General features: G+C 34.2%; 1 protein-coding gene across 1 annotated transcript in view; it reads right to left on the bottom strand.

The window, feature by feature from the left end:
* LOC108782794 (beta-1,4-N-acetylgalactosaminyltransferase bre-4) overlaps positions 1 to 20,571 on the bottom strand; it is a 110,923-nt gene that overhangs the window by 80,382 nt on the left and 9,970 nt on the right. Inside the window, exon 2 of the mRNA XM_018551160.1 lies at positions 2,100 to 2,359. The gene's annotated coding sequence lies outside the window, so the exon portion shown is untranslated. The remainder of the gene's footprint in view (positions 1 to 2,099; positions 2,360 to 20,571) is intronic.

Here is a 20,571-nt window from a genome sequence, read left to right as displayed (position 1 = left end):
CGGATACATAAAATTCCAAGATTTGACTATAGAATACCTGTTTCAAACGTGATCTGTCGACAGATAACATTAGTTTTTTCGTTATGTAGCACATTTCTTTATGAATCTTCTATTGTCATCCTAATTTTTTTAAATAAAAAAAGCAAAATACATCAAAATATACGTAAATATACGCGGATATGCATGCTAAATGACATTTTGCATAAAGAAAAAAATAATAAAGATATGTTTACAGAAAAAGATAGAATTAAAATTTAAAAGAAAAATTCTAAAAATTTCCCTGCATTCTGACAAAATTCCACGAAAATATCTGATTTTCAATCAGATAAAAAATAATCCTCTGAAAATTCTCAGATTTTCTAGGTAGTAAACATCCTATCTATGTACGCAATAAGGCGATTTGAAACGGAAGTACAGTTATCATAAGCCGCTATTCATAATCTGTTCTTATATTAAGACAGTCTTAAATAATATCTCAAGATTTCTAATTGGTTCGTGACATTTTAAGACTGACTTAAAACAGTCTTAAATATATAGGAATCGACTATAAGAGACTCATCAATGCTAAATACAATAAACAATCGCTGTAATATTTCTGACTGAGAGATATTTAAATCGCTAATACAACAATGTGATACGACATGTGTGATACAAACGCGATATTATTCCAGGAATATCCGACCTCTCTAGCGAACAAATACGGAGTAGACTCGTGCAAATTCCACATAGATAGTATGTCCACCTAGATTGTCTCTCTTTTTCTCCGGCTCTCCCGCCGTGATCGTATATGAAAGCCATATGAAATGAACCGTAATATTGTACGAAGGTGTATAATTCGCGCGTCATGTCGTCGCGGCTTCGCAATTGCAGGCCGACGGGCTTTTAGATATATCAAGTGGGTTTCGCGTCCTCCTCTCACAATCCCACGAAATTGCTAATGCGGCACCGTGTAGCGACGCGGACATCTGGCACGTTAAGTAACACACAGCTACCGCAATGAGCACACATTCCTCTACAAACAAATCTCTTGAGGGTACCCTATTTTTGGAACGCGTTAACAGATACACGGTGAGACGGTCGGAAGTCATTTTTGATTGATGAACGTGAGAGCTAACTAAGAGAAATATGTGTGTGATTCCATGTATTAAGAGCTTTTAAAAAGTATGCAAAAATTAGACATTTTTACGAACAAGATTTTATGAGAGATATGTATATACATTTCAATAGGATGAAATATGTATTAATAATTATAAAAAACAAAATATAACAATGTTAAGAGAATTATTAAAAATAAGATGTTTTTTTAATCATTTTAATAATTTTTTAATAATTGTTATTTTGAGTAAACTTGTTTCCGGAATCAAAGAATTTTATAAATATCTATGATTAGTGCAATTAACTTAAATTAGAAAATAGTATTTAAAACCCAATGCGTTATAATTAAATGATGACTCGTTTAAGTAATATTCACTAATTATAGTTTCCAGTTTCTCGTTCCATTCCTAGGGATTTTCCAACCATCGATGGAATATTAATACTGTCTATTTAAGCCAGTTTGCGTCGACCGTATATTAACTAATCCTAGATTATCAATTTGCTCTCCTTTTCTGCATTGCAGCTTTGTGCGCAACACGGCAAAACCAGATTCAATTAGGATTAGCTGCGGTTACTGCTAAAGCAGCAGATAGTTCGTACAGAAACATTGTCGCATAAAAAAATATTATACAAAATATACACGCATATATATATATATATATATTGTTTAAATAATATACAGGAGGAAAAATTATATATTTTTTTTATGTATATATTAAATAAGCTTTACCTAATTTAATAATAACAGATTCAAAAATCAGATTTAAAATTAAATGTTACGATAAAATGTCCACAAAACTATTCGTGCAAAAGGTAAATTTTGATTCCCAATATTTTTAATTAAAAAAATGCGCACATTCGACAATTTCACCGAAAGGGTTAAAGGTCGAACGCTACGAACGTGCTGACTGCTATGTAATCATTACAAATCTGCGGGCTGCATTCCAAAGCGGCAGTTCTCCTTCAATCTTCCTTCTCGCACGAGGCCTTACGTAATCCCTTACCTTTCTCTCTTTCTCGCCTGTCTTTCTCGTTCTCTCTTTAGCGATGCCCAAGCTTGTGAGTCTTCGGAGTTCGCCCACGTGTCAGATAGCTCATCTCTCTCTTCTTTATTCCGATTTCTATCTCACTCTCGGTTTCCTCTTCTCTTTCTCCCTCGCAGTTTGGCGTAAGCGGCAGCCTTGGCCTTCGAGGCTTCAAACGAGATCCATCGAAGCCCTCCTTTAGATGGACTCGTCCTCTTCTTTTCCTTTCTCTATTGATCCTAGAATATCACACATACATCTTACAATCGCACAAGAAAGCTTTCGTACAATGAGGTCTCGCGTATTCCACGTTATTTTAATGTATCTAATAAAATAACACTTTCTTTACCATTTATTTTCATTACCTTTAGTCGAGGTTAGCCTTTCATTTCTATTTTTACACTGAGGAAAAACGCTATTAAATCGACTAAATTAGTTTTGTTTATCTTTATTTCTTTCGCACGAAAATATACATATTTAAGTCAAACATAATATATAGGTAATATATTTGACTAAAATACGAGTATACTTTTTCCAACAAAAAAAGACGAACTAAGATAATTTAGTTCATAAATGTTTTCAACGTATACCTAAAGTCTTGACTTACATAAATATATAATATAATCTTATGAAAGAAATAAGGACACATTAAATTAATTTAGTCAAATTAACAATTTGTGAATTCCTGAATGTATCACAATAATTATTATTCAATCGAATATAACAAATGCCGCCTTAAATGTACATAGCAAAAGTAAAATTGGCACAAAACTACCACCGTTATGCTATTAAAATTACTAGTATTAAATTTAAATGACACGACGATAGCGGCTTCTGCCAATTTTATTCTTGCTGTCTGTATTTAAGGCGGCATTATTGTATTCAGTCGAATAGTACTTAATTATTGTTAATTTGCTCAAATTCATGCACGTATATAAAATTCACAATTTATATCCGTAATTAATATGAGATTGGCTTTTATATTGATTGCACCAATTCGAGTAAAACGTGAAAGAAACTGGTTTTTAAACTCTCGTTCAACAGTATTTCAAAAACTCATTCAAACTCGATCGAGATTCTACGAACCTCAAGAACGTGTGGGGTCTTAAAAATTTAGAACAGTGACCTAACCTCCAAGGTACACGTACCCAAAATGTGAACAAATATACTTCGAAAAGAATGACTCCAATGCAGTAACTGACCTTCTCAACACAACCGGTTTTGCATTCACAGATTCCCCTGCGCCCCTTCGTCCTACTGTAACCGGAACCTCTTGTCTTGCTCGGTATTTGTTAAATGTATAGCAGCGGTAATAATTTAAATCCTTCTCACGAACGACACGATTCGTGTCTCTTAAGAAATTATGAATGTCCGATCATTTATGTTTTGAAGAACATGACAAAACTGTTGCCGCTGTTGACGATAGCGATTGGTCGGTGTAAGACCTTATTGACGTTGTTATGTAATTATTTGCGAATTCGGTCACTTGCATTAGTCCCAAAACACAATAGATGTAGAGATGTCGGTATCAGACTATGCACTGAAGATTGAGATTGAAGATTGAAAAATTGAAATTTGACCAATCAAAACAAAAGGAGCTAAAATTTCTTTACTCTCATTGGTTAAATTTCAATCGTCTATCTTCAATCAATTTTCAATGCGTATTCTGATTCTGGCCTAGTAAGCCTTAAGACTTAAGAAATTGATCAACACAGTCGAATGTGAGACGAATAATCGACCATAACTGGTCAATTTCTTAAGGTTTAAAGTTTACACCTATTGTGTTTCGGAACTTACATTAGATTAATAAAAATTGCTATACTTGAAATTAATAAAGTTAAATGTAAAAACTTATAAATATTTTAAACAATTAAATATCCAATAACGATATTGTCGCCTTATTTAACAGAATGTACATGTATTATTTCATTGTCAAAGATGATTGTATATATTATGCCACTATGTTTAGATACTTTACATAAAAACAATTGGATTTTTTAAATTTAAAAGTAATGTATTCAGTTTTAAATATCTAATTAATTCACTGTGTCTCAAATTATATATAATATGAGATTATACGGAATAGGGATGTGATAGAGATAGATACTTGATAGCTTTAAATTAGAGTTCAGCAGACATCTGGCTTACCCTTCTTTCCTTGCCAGCAATCAATGTCAAGGTGGTGTTTCTCGCCACTCGACAGCCACTTCACTCTTTCTTTTTCTCCTTCCAGCGTCACATTCGCTAACGTCAATTTGCAAATCGCGTCACGTACGCGCGACGCAGGAATATCCGAGATCCGTCTTGGCTACCAAGCGCGAGACGTGATTCGCTTGACGAGGAAAACCGGGAAAAATCCGAGCTGCGAGGCGCGACAAAACTCGGGAAACGTGAAAATTACCGGGAAAGAGAGAACACCCGGCGGCGGCGGAGCGCGTGAACCGCGCGCGAAACACTCCTCACCGCACGAAACAACGGAACGGACTGCGACGCGTTCGAGGCAGCGCGGCCTGCGCGGCTCGTCTAGCTGGTCCGTCTAGGAGCAGACGAAGCAACGCGGTTGCGATTGGTCGCCGGCGCGCCGGCCGCGAGTCGCCGCGCGCCGATTGGTTCGCGCGCGGCCGCCAACTTCGATATACATATAAATCGAACCGTTGTGACCGCGAACGTGGAGATGACAACAAGATTGCGCCGCGAGACGTCGGACTGATTTACGAAGAGCTTATTTATGCAGGTCGAGTCAATTCAGCGCGCTCCGGATTACCCGTACGTAAAAGCGGCGGTTTTTACAGCTGCGATCGACGATTTAGGATACGATATTACCTGGAAAGCGCAGATGGGGGTCGCAGTTATTCCCCCAGTGTGTTAAGAGTCTGACCGAGATTCATAAAACATAGTTTTACGAAATTCTATTTTAGTTAGCGATCAATTTACATCGACTGTTTTTCTACATTGAATAAATAGGGATAGATTGAGGGAGGGAGGGAGGGGGATACCTAAAAGGGTTAAAAAGATACCTATTTTTACAAATTTTTGCGAAAGCTATTAACTTTATTCGAACAAAGTTTTGATCAATATTTTACACACAGATTAGTTATATAAAATTTGTAATTAAAAATATTAACAATCAGCACTGCTATGGAACAATTGTTAATTAACAACTTTGTCCGTATAATGGTTTACGTTAAACACATAGCTTTCATATGCATAGTTTATCTGAAAAAGTTCTTGAAAAAAAAATACTAATAAATATAATTTTTGTCGCGTAGCCGATTTCTCAACTTTGACAAACTGGTGGATTTAAATCCTCACGATGTTAATATTAATACGATGAGAGAAATTTAATTATATAGACACACCACATACATTAAAGTCATAAGCATATTTTTTTAGAATAAACAAGAAATACAAAGTATATTCTGATCACACACATGTCAATCAGAATTCTTGTAATTAATTTCTAGTTATTTCGACTAAAACGTTTAATAACTGTATGTGCCTAATTTGTATCCTTTTGATTTGATCTACTATGTTTCCAATTTGTGCAATCAATTTTTTTTTTCTATAATTGAAGACATAAAAAGAACAATTTTGTGTTAGAGAAAAAGCTCATATGTTTTCGCTTTCGAAGTTAAGATACAAATAAACAGTTTTTTTTTTTTCGTGGAAAGGTGGAAAAAGATGTGTGTCAGTAGATACACGTAATGATGTAAAATACGAAGAAGTATTTTCAATAATTCAGAAGCTTTCATTGTTCTCCCGAAGGTATACAAAGAGGTAGCGACAAAAAGGGTTCGTTGCACATTAAATTAGAGCAGGCGGCATTGTCGCACATCCGCGACTTTGAATGCGACGTGGCAGCCTTAGCGAATGCAAAACGCGACAGTGCACGAAATCCTCGGTCTGCTGCGTTTGACTACGTTTCCTGCGTGAAATTAAAATATGAAAGGATATGTATGAAAAATATACGACCTTCGTCGTCAAAGGCAAACCGATAAAAATCAATGTCGTCGAATGTTTATCATGTAGAAAAGTATTTCGTTATTCCTACGCCTTTACTAAACCAATCGCGCAATTATATTATATCTCGCATTTCTTCGCCAAGAAGTTCGCTTAAATATTTATTTCGTTATTAGAAGGTTCCTAACAAATCGTCCGTGCTATTGTTCATTTCAGAGTTCACTAAAAATTATGTATTTTCTTTTACACATTTTTCTATTGTCTTAATGTTTCTTTAAAATTTTCATTAAACATTGTTACATCTTTTGTATCACGAGAGCACATAAAAGCGTACAGCACACCAAGTACGTTTGAAAATTTTCAGCAAATATAAATGTATATAGCAGAATTATTCAGAATTGCTCTACTATACATATAAGCTTTTGAATTCGCTTCGCGATATTGCGCGAACGTGTCTTTCCTCTCTCACTCGGAAAACAATGCATACGTGCATATAAAACGTACGACAGAACTCGGCAGATTAGGAAGAACGCATTACGCGCGCACGCGCTTACTCGCGTTGTATTACGCGCTCACAAAAGAGCGCTTCTTTCGCTCAAAATCCCCGGAAGCTCGTACCTCCCAAATCCTATTTTGCGGCAGCTTTCCTATTCGACTCGTCTCTCGCGGCGTTAAAAACTTTCGGGGCTACCGAGGCGGACAGTTTGTCGGTTTTAGCTCGAATCACTGTAGGAAAAGCAGAGAGCTCAGAGAATCAAGTCGGACCTAATAAAAAAAGCATGAATGCGTCCAAATGTATAGCACGAAATCTCGCAAATTGCTCTCGGTAGACCTATTGTGCATCTTTTCGCATGTTGAAAGTCCCTAACGAACCATCCGTACTATTGTTCGTTTCAGAGTTTACTAAAAGTCGTACCTTCTTTTACAAATGTCTATTGTCTTATTTTAGCATTTATATGTACATATTTTTATAATATTGAAATCAATTTAAAATTAAATAAGAAAAAAACGTGTTTTTCATCTGACAGACATTGCTATGGAAATTTATTTAGCGAAAGATTAGTCTACTTTCGGATAATTAAAAGCTATTGCTATTCTAATATTTCTAATATTTCAAGAGTTCTAGGTTCAAACCCTGACTGAGGTGACGTATTTGCTATAAATTCTGTCCAGAGTTTTTAAGATATACTAGCATCGATTATTACGATTACGTTTCAAGTTCGTCAAACCAAATTGGCGCACAGTTTATAAAACTGTAGAAAAAATAAATTTATAAAAATTTACATATGAATAATTATCAAGTATCAAAATTTTGGTAAAAAATAGTAAGATTCTTTCTTTCATTTAATTTATTCTTATCAATTTAATTTCTACTTATATACAATTTTAATATTTCTGTGTGTGTGTGTGTGTGAGAGATAAAGAAACTTAATTCTTAATTAATTAATGCCTCTTTAGTGATTTTGGAGGCAATACGGCCTTTGATAAAGACACATTGTGTGATTAACGAATATGAAAATAAATTTTTATAAAGATATTTTGCAGGTTCTATAATTTGCATCTACTCTCTTGAATATTCAGTCAGTCAAAACCGTGCGGGATTAGTCATATATTTCAATTTTTATCCGACACATATTCCCATCTCCAACGTAAAAAAAAGATCCCGTAGGGCATCCCAATTTCCCAACTCGTCGTTAGTCACGATATGGTCAAAACTGGCATTTTCAAGGCGAACAAAGCACGATTGTGTAGGCATTGTCTTGTACACGCGAACAGGTTACTGCTATCGTGCACTACAATGTCAATTTCTCATTCGACATCACGTAACTATACCTGCGCTAATATCAAACGTGCCCGGCAGTTTCAAACGCAAATACTCCGCACGAAAATATTCCGATCTCTTTTTTCCTCTGTCGTTTATTATTTGTGACACTATTCTGGTTTCTGCCCGACTGATTAATAACGAACGAAGTCCTCTTCCACTCAACGTTGCTGAAATTTTCCATCATTGTGGAGAATTTTGCCTGTCATGCTCGCAGATAGCCATTAGTTTCACAACACTTCCAAAATTATTATTTCCGAATAAAAAAGCAAATACTAAAATAAAATAATTATATCGTTCAAGAATGTTTGAGAGATAATGAAATATTCTATTAATATTAGAATAACAATCTATAATAAAAAATAATTACGTGATATTCTTCGCAATATATTAGATTAATTTAAAAAGATTTTAACGAAATTATTGGCTCATTGTCCTTATCTCTTTATATTAATCTATAATAAACTTTTCACAAAATATATATGCAAATATATATATTTATGCGATAAACAATATTTCTATATAAAAATATAATAAAATAAGGAAAGAATTAATGTAATAAAAATTCGTTAAATTATCAAAATGATCATCTTGCCCCTCTTCGAGAGAGAAACGAGATGAAATAAGAAGAAAATTTCGAGTGAAAATCTTTTTAAGTTTATGGGAGAGTTTAACGACTTCTTCGATATATCGTACGTCGAACTTGTGCTTGCGCGCTTTATTTGTCGCGCAAGAGTGCGAGTACACCCGTGACTTATCGCGATCGTCGCGTTCGCGTTTAGCGACGAAGCTGACAGGCAAATCCTGTTCCACGCTTCGCGAAAAGTACGCTTGACGTATCTCTGCGAAATCTTGCGCGGTCAGAGGCCGGCGTGCCGGACGTCATTCCGGACGGCATTTCCAACCAGCCGGGTGTAATTAAACGGCGAACGATAAAAAAGTTCATACGCTTCGACAAAAACTTTATTTCGCGCAACTAATTGCGAAAACGAGTACGAGTCGTAAATGTGAGAAAATTGACTTAATCATACATTAATATTATTCTATGACATGAACATCCGCTTTATTCATAGACACTGTTAAATTCATAATATCAATCAAATTATAATCAATTTGAGTTATTTTTGATAATTTTTATGGGTCATCACTGTTTTCACTCAATATGTCATTAAAAAAAGTTTAACTGAAACAATTTTAATTAATTTAACTAACAAAAATGTATTAAATTTGATGCAAACGTAATTGATTATTTACGAAGGAAACTTACGTTGATATGGACGTTATTTACATTAAATCACAGAAATGAGATCGTTTAAGCTACATACATTTTAAAACAAATGGAAATTTAAGACAATGAAATGTTATCTATAATTCAAGATTGAGTTATCATTACTCCCCTTTAATATTTAACAGTGACAAGACATAAAATCTTTACAGAATAAGTATAAAGAATAAAAAGTTATAAAAAAGAGTGTTTAAATAGATTTCTTGTTTAATTACCAACAAAATATTTTATGCGCAAACATATGTGAAACAGAAAAAAGATATATAATACAGACTAAATTTATAAATTTCAGAGAGTCTCTTGTATCATAGAATTTTAAAAAATATAATTAAAATATATTATCTTCGGACACTTTATATATGAGTTACCTACTTTTCATTGGTCACATTAAAATTCTAGATAAAATTTACGATACGATCCATCGTCTTATAACTTGAAAATTTTTCGTCTTGGTGCGAATATTCGTGATTTATGTATCACGCGGACGTTGCGACAGTGTTTCAACGACGAAAGATTTCATCCGGTTTAGTCGCGATCATCGCACAGTAACATCCTTTTCGCATCTGCAGAAATACCGATCCATTCGCGGATACAGACTTCTCCAATTAATGCAATATCAGAGCTGTCCGCACGGTGCATCTCTACGGCGAGTGCACACGTCGCGAAATGTCGACGATGCGACGCGGCTAGACGCCGCTCGGTGAAGTTCTCACGGGAATATTCACTTCGCGTCCGGTGCACCGTCTCTTCAGGTGCCAGGTTCGTACATCGGTCCCATCACTTCACACGCCCCTAAATCAACGCCCTTTAATCCTACCGGTACCAAATTTTCATTAATCCCTCACTCGAACGGTTAAGGAATATGAGTGTTAAGTTAAGCTAATTCCGAAGAGAACTACAAAAAGCAATAATAAATTAACTTTGAGACTCTGCAATATTATGATCTAGAACGTTTTTGATTACATATAATTTTTTCGTATATTCACTAATTATACGAAAACGACCTTTTATATGTTTCAGTCAAATTTGTGAAAAAGTTTGACTGACAAAAATTCCAAGAAATTCACCAGCGCAAATTATTCAAATGCACAAATTAAAAATATATATTTGAGACAGATTCTTTTCCCATTAATTATCTAATATGTTGAAAAAAAAAACAGACGCAGATTTCTTTTGCCTTTTTCTAAAATATCTTATGTGTTTTTCTAAGACATCAACTATAGTATAAATAACATTACATTGATAAATAAATATCGATCATTACATACGATCGTAAAAAAGTTTATCATAATTTTTAGAATAAAGTATAATATGGCGATAGAAAAAGATAGCAAAAAATATAAACATGTAGGGTTCTAAAGGAGAACGATACGGTATTGCTAGATGCACATTGTATTATGCATGACCAGGGTGTTAAGTATGAAGAGCCGAGACGCGGAATGCACCTTAGGACGCGGAATGTATGAGACCGCGCTAGCACCTTTGTCGTACAGCCCCTTAGAAGAGACAATGCAACCTGACATCCGCCACTTTAAATCAAGCTCTGTACTGAGCCGACTGCTTCCATTTTTAACACAACGATCTAAACTCGTTTGCCATCTGCGCTGACCCAACAGAGGTTTGTAGGATTAATTTAACCATTTTCTCGAAGAAATTACATTTCACTTGAGTTTGATAAATCTCGTTTTCCCTCAGGAATAACACGTATTATATAGACGATGTTATATTATATCCATATGTTTTTAAATTATATATATATGTATATTATATTTTACTTTTTTGAACATTTTTATATTTTGCCTTATTACAAGTTAATTATTACATATTATTTTACTCTATATTTTAGTTTGATTTTCAATATTTAAATGTTACGTTCACTTATTTTTAGACTATAATACAATGAAAGCCGTTTCTGTTTTCTAACAGTTCTGTTAAAGCCACAAGTTCAATCTTATCAATTAATGTCACAGGAAAGAAGAATTTGCTGTAGAAATTAAATCGCGTCGACCCGCACATTTTTCCATTTTCGTATCAGCAAACATCTACTACGGTAACAAACTTCATGATCTAGAATATTACTCATTGTATTAGCCTGGTCTGTAATTTCAACCTCTACCAGACGAGACGGGAGATGGGAGAGTTGTGTGCCGCACGCATAATTCCCACGACTACAATTACCATCGCAATTAACGCGAGTGCTTTCGTTAATTCCGACAATTATTTAGAGCGAGTGCCATTGAAGTAACGTTTTCAAGAATCGTTGAGATATAATAAAACCAACCTGCCGGAATTCGTGCCGGTATTTAGTTCAACAAATCGGAAAATCTACGAAGAGTCTCTGTCTCAAGAACAACTAAGAGATCTTTAATTGTGACGTCCCAATCTTGATTCATAACAAAAATGTATTAAAAAAAGAGCCTTTTTCTACATTTTAGAGATGTTTTATTCTCAGTAACATTTCTCTCAAAAGAACTCAATGTTTCTTTGTTCGAATAACAATAAAAGACATAACATCCGTAAAATCGAGTGCTGCGAAATGTTGTATCGATAACATAAAATTAATAAATAATACTTCGATATCTGCAAATAAAAATGGAATACAATGCAATCGTTATGTATGCTTCAGCATTTTAGTCCTTCGCCTTCTCTTATCTCATCGCGATAAACATATACGTATGTATGTAGGTATGTATGACCGTTTCGACGGCGGCGGCGGCGTCCTTTGGTCTCGTTCTATAAAATATCTCGCTGATCCGCGTAATACGGGCTTTAAATTTGGTCGTCGACCCAGGACTAGTCGTGTGTGTGTGTGTGTGTATGTGCGAGCGTTCGAATTCTCTCCGTGCAAAAACTGATAAGGAAAATATATATTCCCACTCGACTCCGCTTTCGCACCACCCACCAATCCTTCCTCCCGCCGTCATCCCTTCTCTAGGTCCCTCAGCTGCTGACGAGGTATCTTGGAGGCAAGCCAATTTACAACCGGGGCCTTTTTCGAGATAGTCAGATGATATTGAAACAATCTCTCTTCATTTCGTAATTTCAGAATAACACACAACAATGATCTCTTGGTGGAAAAGAATGTTCTGATAATGAAAACTTTTATTTCTTTAGAGAAAGATCGCAAAAATTTTGTCTCTCTTATACTTCTAGCAAAAAATTTGTAAGATTTAAAGTAATTTTATTATACATAAATAAAAGAATTTTACTTTATCGCTTTACTAATAACGGTTTTGTACAATGGTGGGTAATGTTCATTCAAATTTAATTTTAGTTATAATACATATAATATAGGTATAAATTTTAATTTTCTGTTAGTAAAGAATTATTAAATATATTATACAAATAAATCTATATACATATTGTTACGAACTGTACGTACAAATAGTTTTATTTGTCCATCCCTTACAGTCATTTTGTTACTGCTCACTTTTGTATACAAACTCTTGAGCATTCCATCGCTGTGATCAAAATTTATATTACGAACTAAAAGATTTATTTGTCCTTTTTTGATTCAATGCATTCAAGTAATTTACTCGGGAAATTTACTAGGATAAATTTATATAATTAATTCCCCCCCCTCCCAAAAAAATAGAATTTTACATTTAAACCAAAAGAATCACTTCTTTTAATTATTTTATATATAATTTGAATCTATCAAAGTAATCTATCAAATAATAAATAATTAAATAAACTTAGAATTTGAGATTTTAACAATAGGAGAAATTTAAAACACAATTTGATCGGACTATTAAGTTGGAATAATTTTAAGAAAAGATTTTGTTTAAGAATTAAACTTTGTTCAATTTGATCCTTTTAATTTGGACTGAGTGCTTATGTATTTTTGTTCATCTATTAATTATAATATTTAATAATTAAAATTCACACCGAAATTAATTAATTAATTAATGGAAACTTTGTTGCAACATTCGTTGTCAGCAGCAATTTGTTTGCTACACTTTGGCAGCAAACTATTTAATCTTATATCAAGTTAATTTCTTGAGCTTAAATTGTTCGTCACGTTCCTCAGCAGCAAACAAATTTCACATTAAAACTATTTAAGTTCTCTTTCTTCTTCTTTTATTCTCAATCTCTTCCGCATATATTCGTAGTATGTATCTTTCATAATTTATGCAAATATATAAAATTTACAGTTTAACGCTGGTTTCAAACAGCCCATTAGAAGAGATTCTCATGGTAAAAATATTCCCAACGCCTTTTGCAATTGCCTCCAGGAGATAACAATCAAATAAAATCTGTTTCTGACTGAATTTCAATCCCGATTTTTTACACGGAGAGCAGATGTACATCTCTGCGCAATTACCACACTTATTTAAGTTGAAGAACCAAAAATATAATTCAAAACCAATTTCAAGAAAATTAAAATTAAATTTACCTTTAATGTCTCCTTTAATAGATAGAAGTCGAATTAGGTGATAATCATCCGCGAATGCGATTTAAATATTTGGTAGACTGATTGATTAATTGGCGAATTTATTATATGGATTTACTGATTTATTACAGGACTGAATAAAAGCACACGATTAATTGTTTAGTCCCATAATATATGAAAGAAACAAGAACCTCCCGTACAAACTTCTCACCATTTCCTACTTTGAAACTCATGAGATCTCCTAATCCAGCAAGAACCAGAGAGTTGCTGGCTATGGGAAAGGCTAAACTGAGAAGTGGCATAGGCCTACTGACAGGACACTTGCCCCTCAGAGCACATCTATTCAATCTAGGACTAGCGGAGCAGAAAGAATGCCGGCTATGTGGAGAAGAAGGCGAGGACAACCTGCACTTACTGTGCCGATGCCCTGCTATCGCCTGTAAAAGATACAAATCCTGGGGACATATGTTTACGACACCCAAGGATTTTGAAAATGCGAAGGTTAGCAGTCTAATAAGCCTGATAAGTGACACGAGGCTGGGCTTGACTGAATGACCTACGGAATAAGCAGGGAGCGACAAAGGAACCCCACGGATCTAGGTCACGTTAGTAGGCTAATAAAGCCCACCTGCAATTAATTACTACTACTACTACTCCTACTTTGAAACGTCTTTTAAGAGGGGGGAAAACTTTTACCCATGTAAAATCGCGAATCCTAAATCAATATTATAATATTATAATATTAGACCTGTTTAAGCAAATTATCAGCTGATGACTTTAGCTTTTAAAATTTATAGCTCGGTAATACTCAAAATAAAACTACGTTATATATAAAATATTCACATTTAATTTGGAAATGTCCATTTGTAACAGTATTAATTCACCAATTTTATTTTATTAAAGATACTACGTTATTTAAAGATACATGTTAAACTGAAATTAAAATACGTCAAGTGACGTGGAACCACAGAACTAGGGAGAAGTAGTTAAACCGTGTAATTAATCGTATTAATCAACCGAAACGAGTCACTTGTTCTATGGATTCGGGTGGCGGGTGGAAACACTTATCGGAGTCTCACATCCGCAACCGTCGATTCCACGAAATGCAGAAGAATGGGCGGTCACGAGAAGTCAATTGGTAATGTAATTAAAAGCTTCGAGCTGCGATCAATTCTTCTCGAAAAGTACTTAAGTGCCATTCGATGTACTTTGCTAATGGCTAACAGCTCTAATAGTTTTCAACGATAAGGCAAAATTGATAATTTATTAAAAGAAAGAAAAGGAGCACAAACAGAGAATATAGTCAAGGTTATTTAATAGTAAACGTTCAAACTAATTGTGCCTCTTCAGCTTTTAAATTAAAAAACATCTCGGCAAAAATAAACTTGTGATAGAAATATCAAAATCAGATCTCTTGGTTACATCAATTTTTACTAATTTGTAATTAAAATAATTCCTACGTTTCTGTATTAAACAGAAATAATAAATATTTTTATAGTTCAAGATTTTTTAAAATCACATTCAGTAGAGTATCCAGAAAAGAAGTTTAACAAGCCTGAATAATTAACACATCTTTCGATTTTATTTATTTCTATTTCATAAATAAGATTTGTTAAGCTGTATGTTTCAAGATATAATTTAACGTGATATGAAGAAACATATGTATAATATGTTGCTTTATCAATCTATCCGATGCCATATTTTCCGCCTATGTAATAATATACATATACACTAACCCGTACTGATGGATGCATTCCACTTCACGTACGTCACATTATGCAATAAAAAGCAAATTCACGATCATCATCCCAGACCAATTATTTCGAGCAAAATGGATCGATTATACATCGATTATAACCTCGTTTCTGTCGATCATTTGCTACTTCGTTATTTCAGAAAAATTATTTTTGCATAAATATCTCTTGCATAATTAATTTTTTCCTCCGATCGGTTTACTCGAAAATTCTCATCCATTTAAAATATAAATATATTGTGCAGATTCATTTTAATTATTTAAAAATTAAGCAAATTTCCATTCACATTCGTATCTGATTAATTAATTCGCTCTAAAATTTGTTTTATAAATTCTCTTTTACATTTGTAATAATATTAATATTTTATCATAATGTCAACGTAATTTCATTTAATAATTTCATCACTTTATTACAATGTTTCTTCAAAGAAATATTCAATAAATTCTATATTAAATTTTACAAATAATGTTATAAAAAAAAATGTTTATATTAATATTCATGTATGCAGAAGACAATGGTAAAGGTTGCGTTGGAACTTGGGACAAGAAGTAACGCGGTTACACGACATCGTGCAATATCTTACGACAACGTGGGATATTTACGATCGAAAATAGCGGCTGTTGCCGCAAGCCCGCGGTCGTTACGAGGCCCGATATCGATGATTATGACCGCGCAATCCGGGAGAAAGAGCAACCGCCTCTGCTGGCAATGCAAGCTCGGGATCAACGATCGGTTGACATCGTACCTGCCACAGCGCATAATTTACGTTGTAACGCACCGCTTGGCTGCGATGGGGTCATTATCTGTAAGACGGAACACCGTCGTACCTCCCACGAAGCTGCCGTTATCATTATCTCCGCATGACGAGTCATTACGGGTGCGGAATGACGGCCGTCAGGTTGCTAATTAGACGTCCGATTGTCGAATAACGTGCGCTATTTATAATAACGCATAATTCAACGTCCATAGGCGCATCAGTCCCTCATCGATATTAATGGCATTCGTATTTATTGTATCAATAGGATATTAATGAGCGATGAATCGATCGGGGCGGAGAGCATATTGAGCGGCATGACGATGTAAATTAAATGACGCACACACGGGGATGTTATTATTTAGAGATCATCGGATCAGCAATAATTTGTTCCTTCCATTCACCGACAAATTTGTTTGGCTCGCAAATTTACATAAATTTATAGCGACGAATAATTCCTCATATGGACGCTATTAATCATTTAGACAGTATCACAGATAAGAAGGATAATCCGGTGCGGAAAATTTACAACTACGATTAATATTTATAATAAATTATCCTCTAATGTGTGATATCATCAAGATAAATAATATAATGAATATGTATCACCGACTGTATTTTTAATCATGGCTATACAATCAGTTATCAGTTATTTCATAATCATGAATGATAACTTACGTAATAGGAGAGAACGCGATATATTTTATTTTACACGCACAATAAAGTCAACGAATAAACCGCAAAAGTGCCTTGGCTGTAAATGATATTTGCGTTTGCAACCGTTTCCCAGATCCTTATTGCTCGCTCGCTCTGTTTCTTGCGCACAGGAAGTCTCGTTAGACGCGATACGTGCGTAGATACATAAGCGCTTTCAAATTTCTACACGTAGTTCCCAACGTACGCGTACGATAACTAATGATACTGTGTTCTTGTTAGTAAAACGCGAGCCCGCATACCGCTAGGATAGAGATTAGTGCGCGGAAATACGTTTCCGAACGAAGTCTCTTCCTTAGGCAAACTTCCCAACCCATTACCATGGCAATAATAATAATTCACCAGGAACGAGACCTTGTTATCTCGTTCTATCCGATTTATTTACCTCGCTATCAGAAAGGTAGATTGACGATAATTATTGAATCCAGATCAATCCAGTTACTTTAACAAGCTAAGTATTACCTTTGTATTATATATTATACGATGTATCTATATTCGCGTTGTACGAACAATAGATAGGTGATGATTGTGTGATATGCTGAAAGAATATTATTCGTATCCAGAAAAAAGTCCAGAAGATATCTTAATCAAAATTTCACAGTCCAAAGCCATATACATATATATGTTTAATTTTGAGAATTATATACATTATAATATGCCAGAGAGAATTTTTCTTATGAAAAGATCGACTTTCATCTCTTCAAAAACCCCACAAATACAAAAGGAATGAAAAATTCTGTGTCTGGTAGATATACCACCCGAGATATTCGGTATAATATGTAAAAATGTAATATTTATCTCCGCTGGCTGGCTGATACCGGAATTTCCAGTGATACAATAGAAGTAGTCTAGCTTATACGGACCATACCACCTCGGTCCTGTGTGGATAGTCGGTGTGAGCGAATAAGAAGGCTCCCTCCATTCAGAACGAGCGAATGGAAAAGCGGCTTTCGGACGGCTGTACATATCCTGGAAAATATAAAGGAAGGCCGGAGAACGTTACGTGGGTTTCATTTAAACCCGGCATACAGTGCACCGCCCTGTCTCTCGGAGTCTGCTGTGCCTCAATAGGTTCACTCCGTAATCCAGTCGGGCAAGGCCGATTGCGTTTTGCTCAATATTAATTTTCGCTAACGACATACACAGCGTGTCGCGGATCTGGCGCAATTTCTTTCCAGTTATATGATAATACGATCCTTCGACGACTCGAAATGTTTTAAGCGTTTAATCTCTGAAAAAGATACCGCTCTCGCCACGAGTTTTAAATTATAAGATCATGAGATAAATTTGCTTCTAGTAGATAATTTAATTCAATTTATCTTTTTAATTTTTCTCGTTAAATATATTAGAATTTGAAGTTAATATTATAAACAATTAATTAACGTTGAATAACGTTAAATAATATTCTATTAATAACTTAAACCTTCAATTATTGCACATTGAAATTTTTAATTAAAGTACACAATATATGTTGGTATATAAAATACAGAATTTTAAATATTTTATTAATATACAGATAGATCTTTCTTTATCGATTCAAACTTTCTAAAAATACAATATTCCAAAGTTATTGAACGATTTCATCTTCAAATTTAACAACAAAAATGTTTGAATAGAATAACTATTTAATGCACTCGTTTCGAGATAATTTAAAGCAAATAATTTTATAAAGTACTTTGCTATATAAATGAAAACTTTTCGGTTCGAAAATAATTTTGCAGTTTCCGACGTAAAGCGACGAGTTTGTCCATGAAAAGGCTGGGAATGGTGCTTTTCGGGAAAATCCACGCGCGGGAGTTTAATCCGAGCTTGTGTCCCCGGGGAGAAGAGCAGCCCGGAATTATATTGTTATCAGGGACATTCGAGACGAAACGATACTCGCGCGCAGAATTGTACTCTCGTGTACGTAGCAAAAGAGATAACTCGGCACAGCCACTTTTCTGCGTTTCGGAAAATCATCTGTGTTCCGCAGAACATGAAATTCTGTGGAAATCAATCCCCTGTCAGTCCAAACGCCGTTTAAAATACAGCACTTGCATTTACATTAGATCTCTAACTATCGTGGCTAGTGATAAAAAGCAACAGAAGAATAACATTTCTGCAACGAAATGTAAACCTTTCGAAATGATTCTTATTGCGCAGGAAATGTGAGTATTGAAAATTCGATTCGACAAACAGATAGAGAACGAAAGTCTTCTAGAAATATAATTCGCATCGAAATATTTAAAATATAGTTAGGTAATAAATTATTAAAAACTTCATAAAGTAAAGTGATACATAAAAAATCAAACTTTTTTAAGTTATGAAATAAAATAAAAAATTTTTTTTGTTTTTGCTCAAGAATTACATAATATATATAATTAGATAAATAGCGGCCAGACTAATATTATACAGAACAAAAGTGTATGGAGGAACGTAATACTAATTTATGTTGTAACACGATGAATAAGTATTTTGTTACTCACAACGAGCACATTTAGTTTATCGACGTAAGCACTTCCATTATAAACAACGTTTTACGAAACAGTCTAAAACCAGTAATGAACATTAACCGATGTTACATGGTTCAGAGAGCACTAAATCTAAGTTAATTATTACCAACAGAAACAGGTGGTACAGGAATGTTCAGAGGATACAGAGTAGCCCCACGATATCCTACACGTATAAATACGTGTAGGATATCGTGTAGTAGAGCATAAGATCGAAAATATATCGTTTTCGGAAGTGTCCTTTAACCCTAACTTTCAAAAGATCGTGTTCTACTTTCTCGCGTCACTGCTTCTAACTTATGTTAGCTTATCAGAAATAAGTGTTGTGGATAAACTTCTTTTTATTGCTAAACTTTATTTTACCCTCGCACGAATTTATTTTATTTTTAAACAACTTTTAGCTTTAAATTGATTTAATTTTGTAATTAAGCATTAATAATTACATCTATCTAAAGTTCAAGTAATAGTCATGTTACAGTTTAATAAATCATTTTTTATATGTCAGTATATGTTGTATATACATATAATATAATTATATACATATAATGTATATATTAAAATCGGAACAATTACTGCATTTAAAAATCAAACTCAATTTATTTGTCTGTTTATTGCTACTGTCTCTACACAACTTGCATATTATCGCGTATTCATTTGCGTTAATATACGTGACACACTGTGGTGGTCAGTTATAAAATGAAATAATTTTATTTTAGGAGAAAAAAAATCCAATTTTCGTTCAAAGCGGATTTTGGTATTTGACAATCATATTCATATGCAAATTTTTGCAAATTTTTCAGTTCAATATTATATTAGTTTATTATCTTTAATATGAAATTTCAACTTTATATTATAGAACTGAAAAATATATTTGTGTAAAGAAACATATATATAAATTGTTATAAACACAAAGGTCCGCTTCAACTAAAAATAAGGATTCTTCCTCTCTTATTTGATTTATTCTCATAGGTCTAATTTCTACTTATAATTTGGAATAGCTCTTCCTTAGGGGACGATATCTCTCTAGAAGTTACGCTGTTTCCTGGATGACCAATTATCAGAAATGATTGAACGTAGATTCAGGAGAAGAGGTCAGAACGGAAAGGGCAGTTGCGATAGCTAGGTAATTAGGTGAACAGGTCCCCAATTAAATGGCAAACTCGTAACGAATTACCGAGTTGATATATACGCGAGTATGTAGATGTGTAGCGATCGCACTGTCGGCGGCGGAAGAGGGTGGTCGGAAAGAGAGGAAAGGGGGTGGAGAGGTCAGATAATTG

This window comes from Cyphomyrmex costatus, unplaced genomic scaffold (genome assembly GCF_001594065.2).
Source record: "Cyphomyrmex costatus isolate MS0001 unplaced genomic scaffold, Ccosl1.0 scaffold135, whole genome shotgun sequence".
NCBI lineage: Eukaryota > Metazoa > Arthropoda > Insecta > Hymenoptera > Formicidae > Cyphomyrmex > Cyphomyrmex costatus.
Note: the sequence above shows the minus strand (reverse complement) of the source record. Positions and strands in the feature narration are given on the sequence as shown.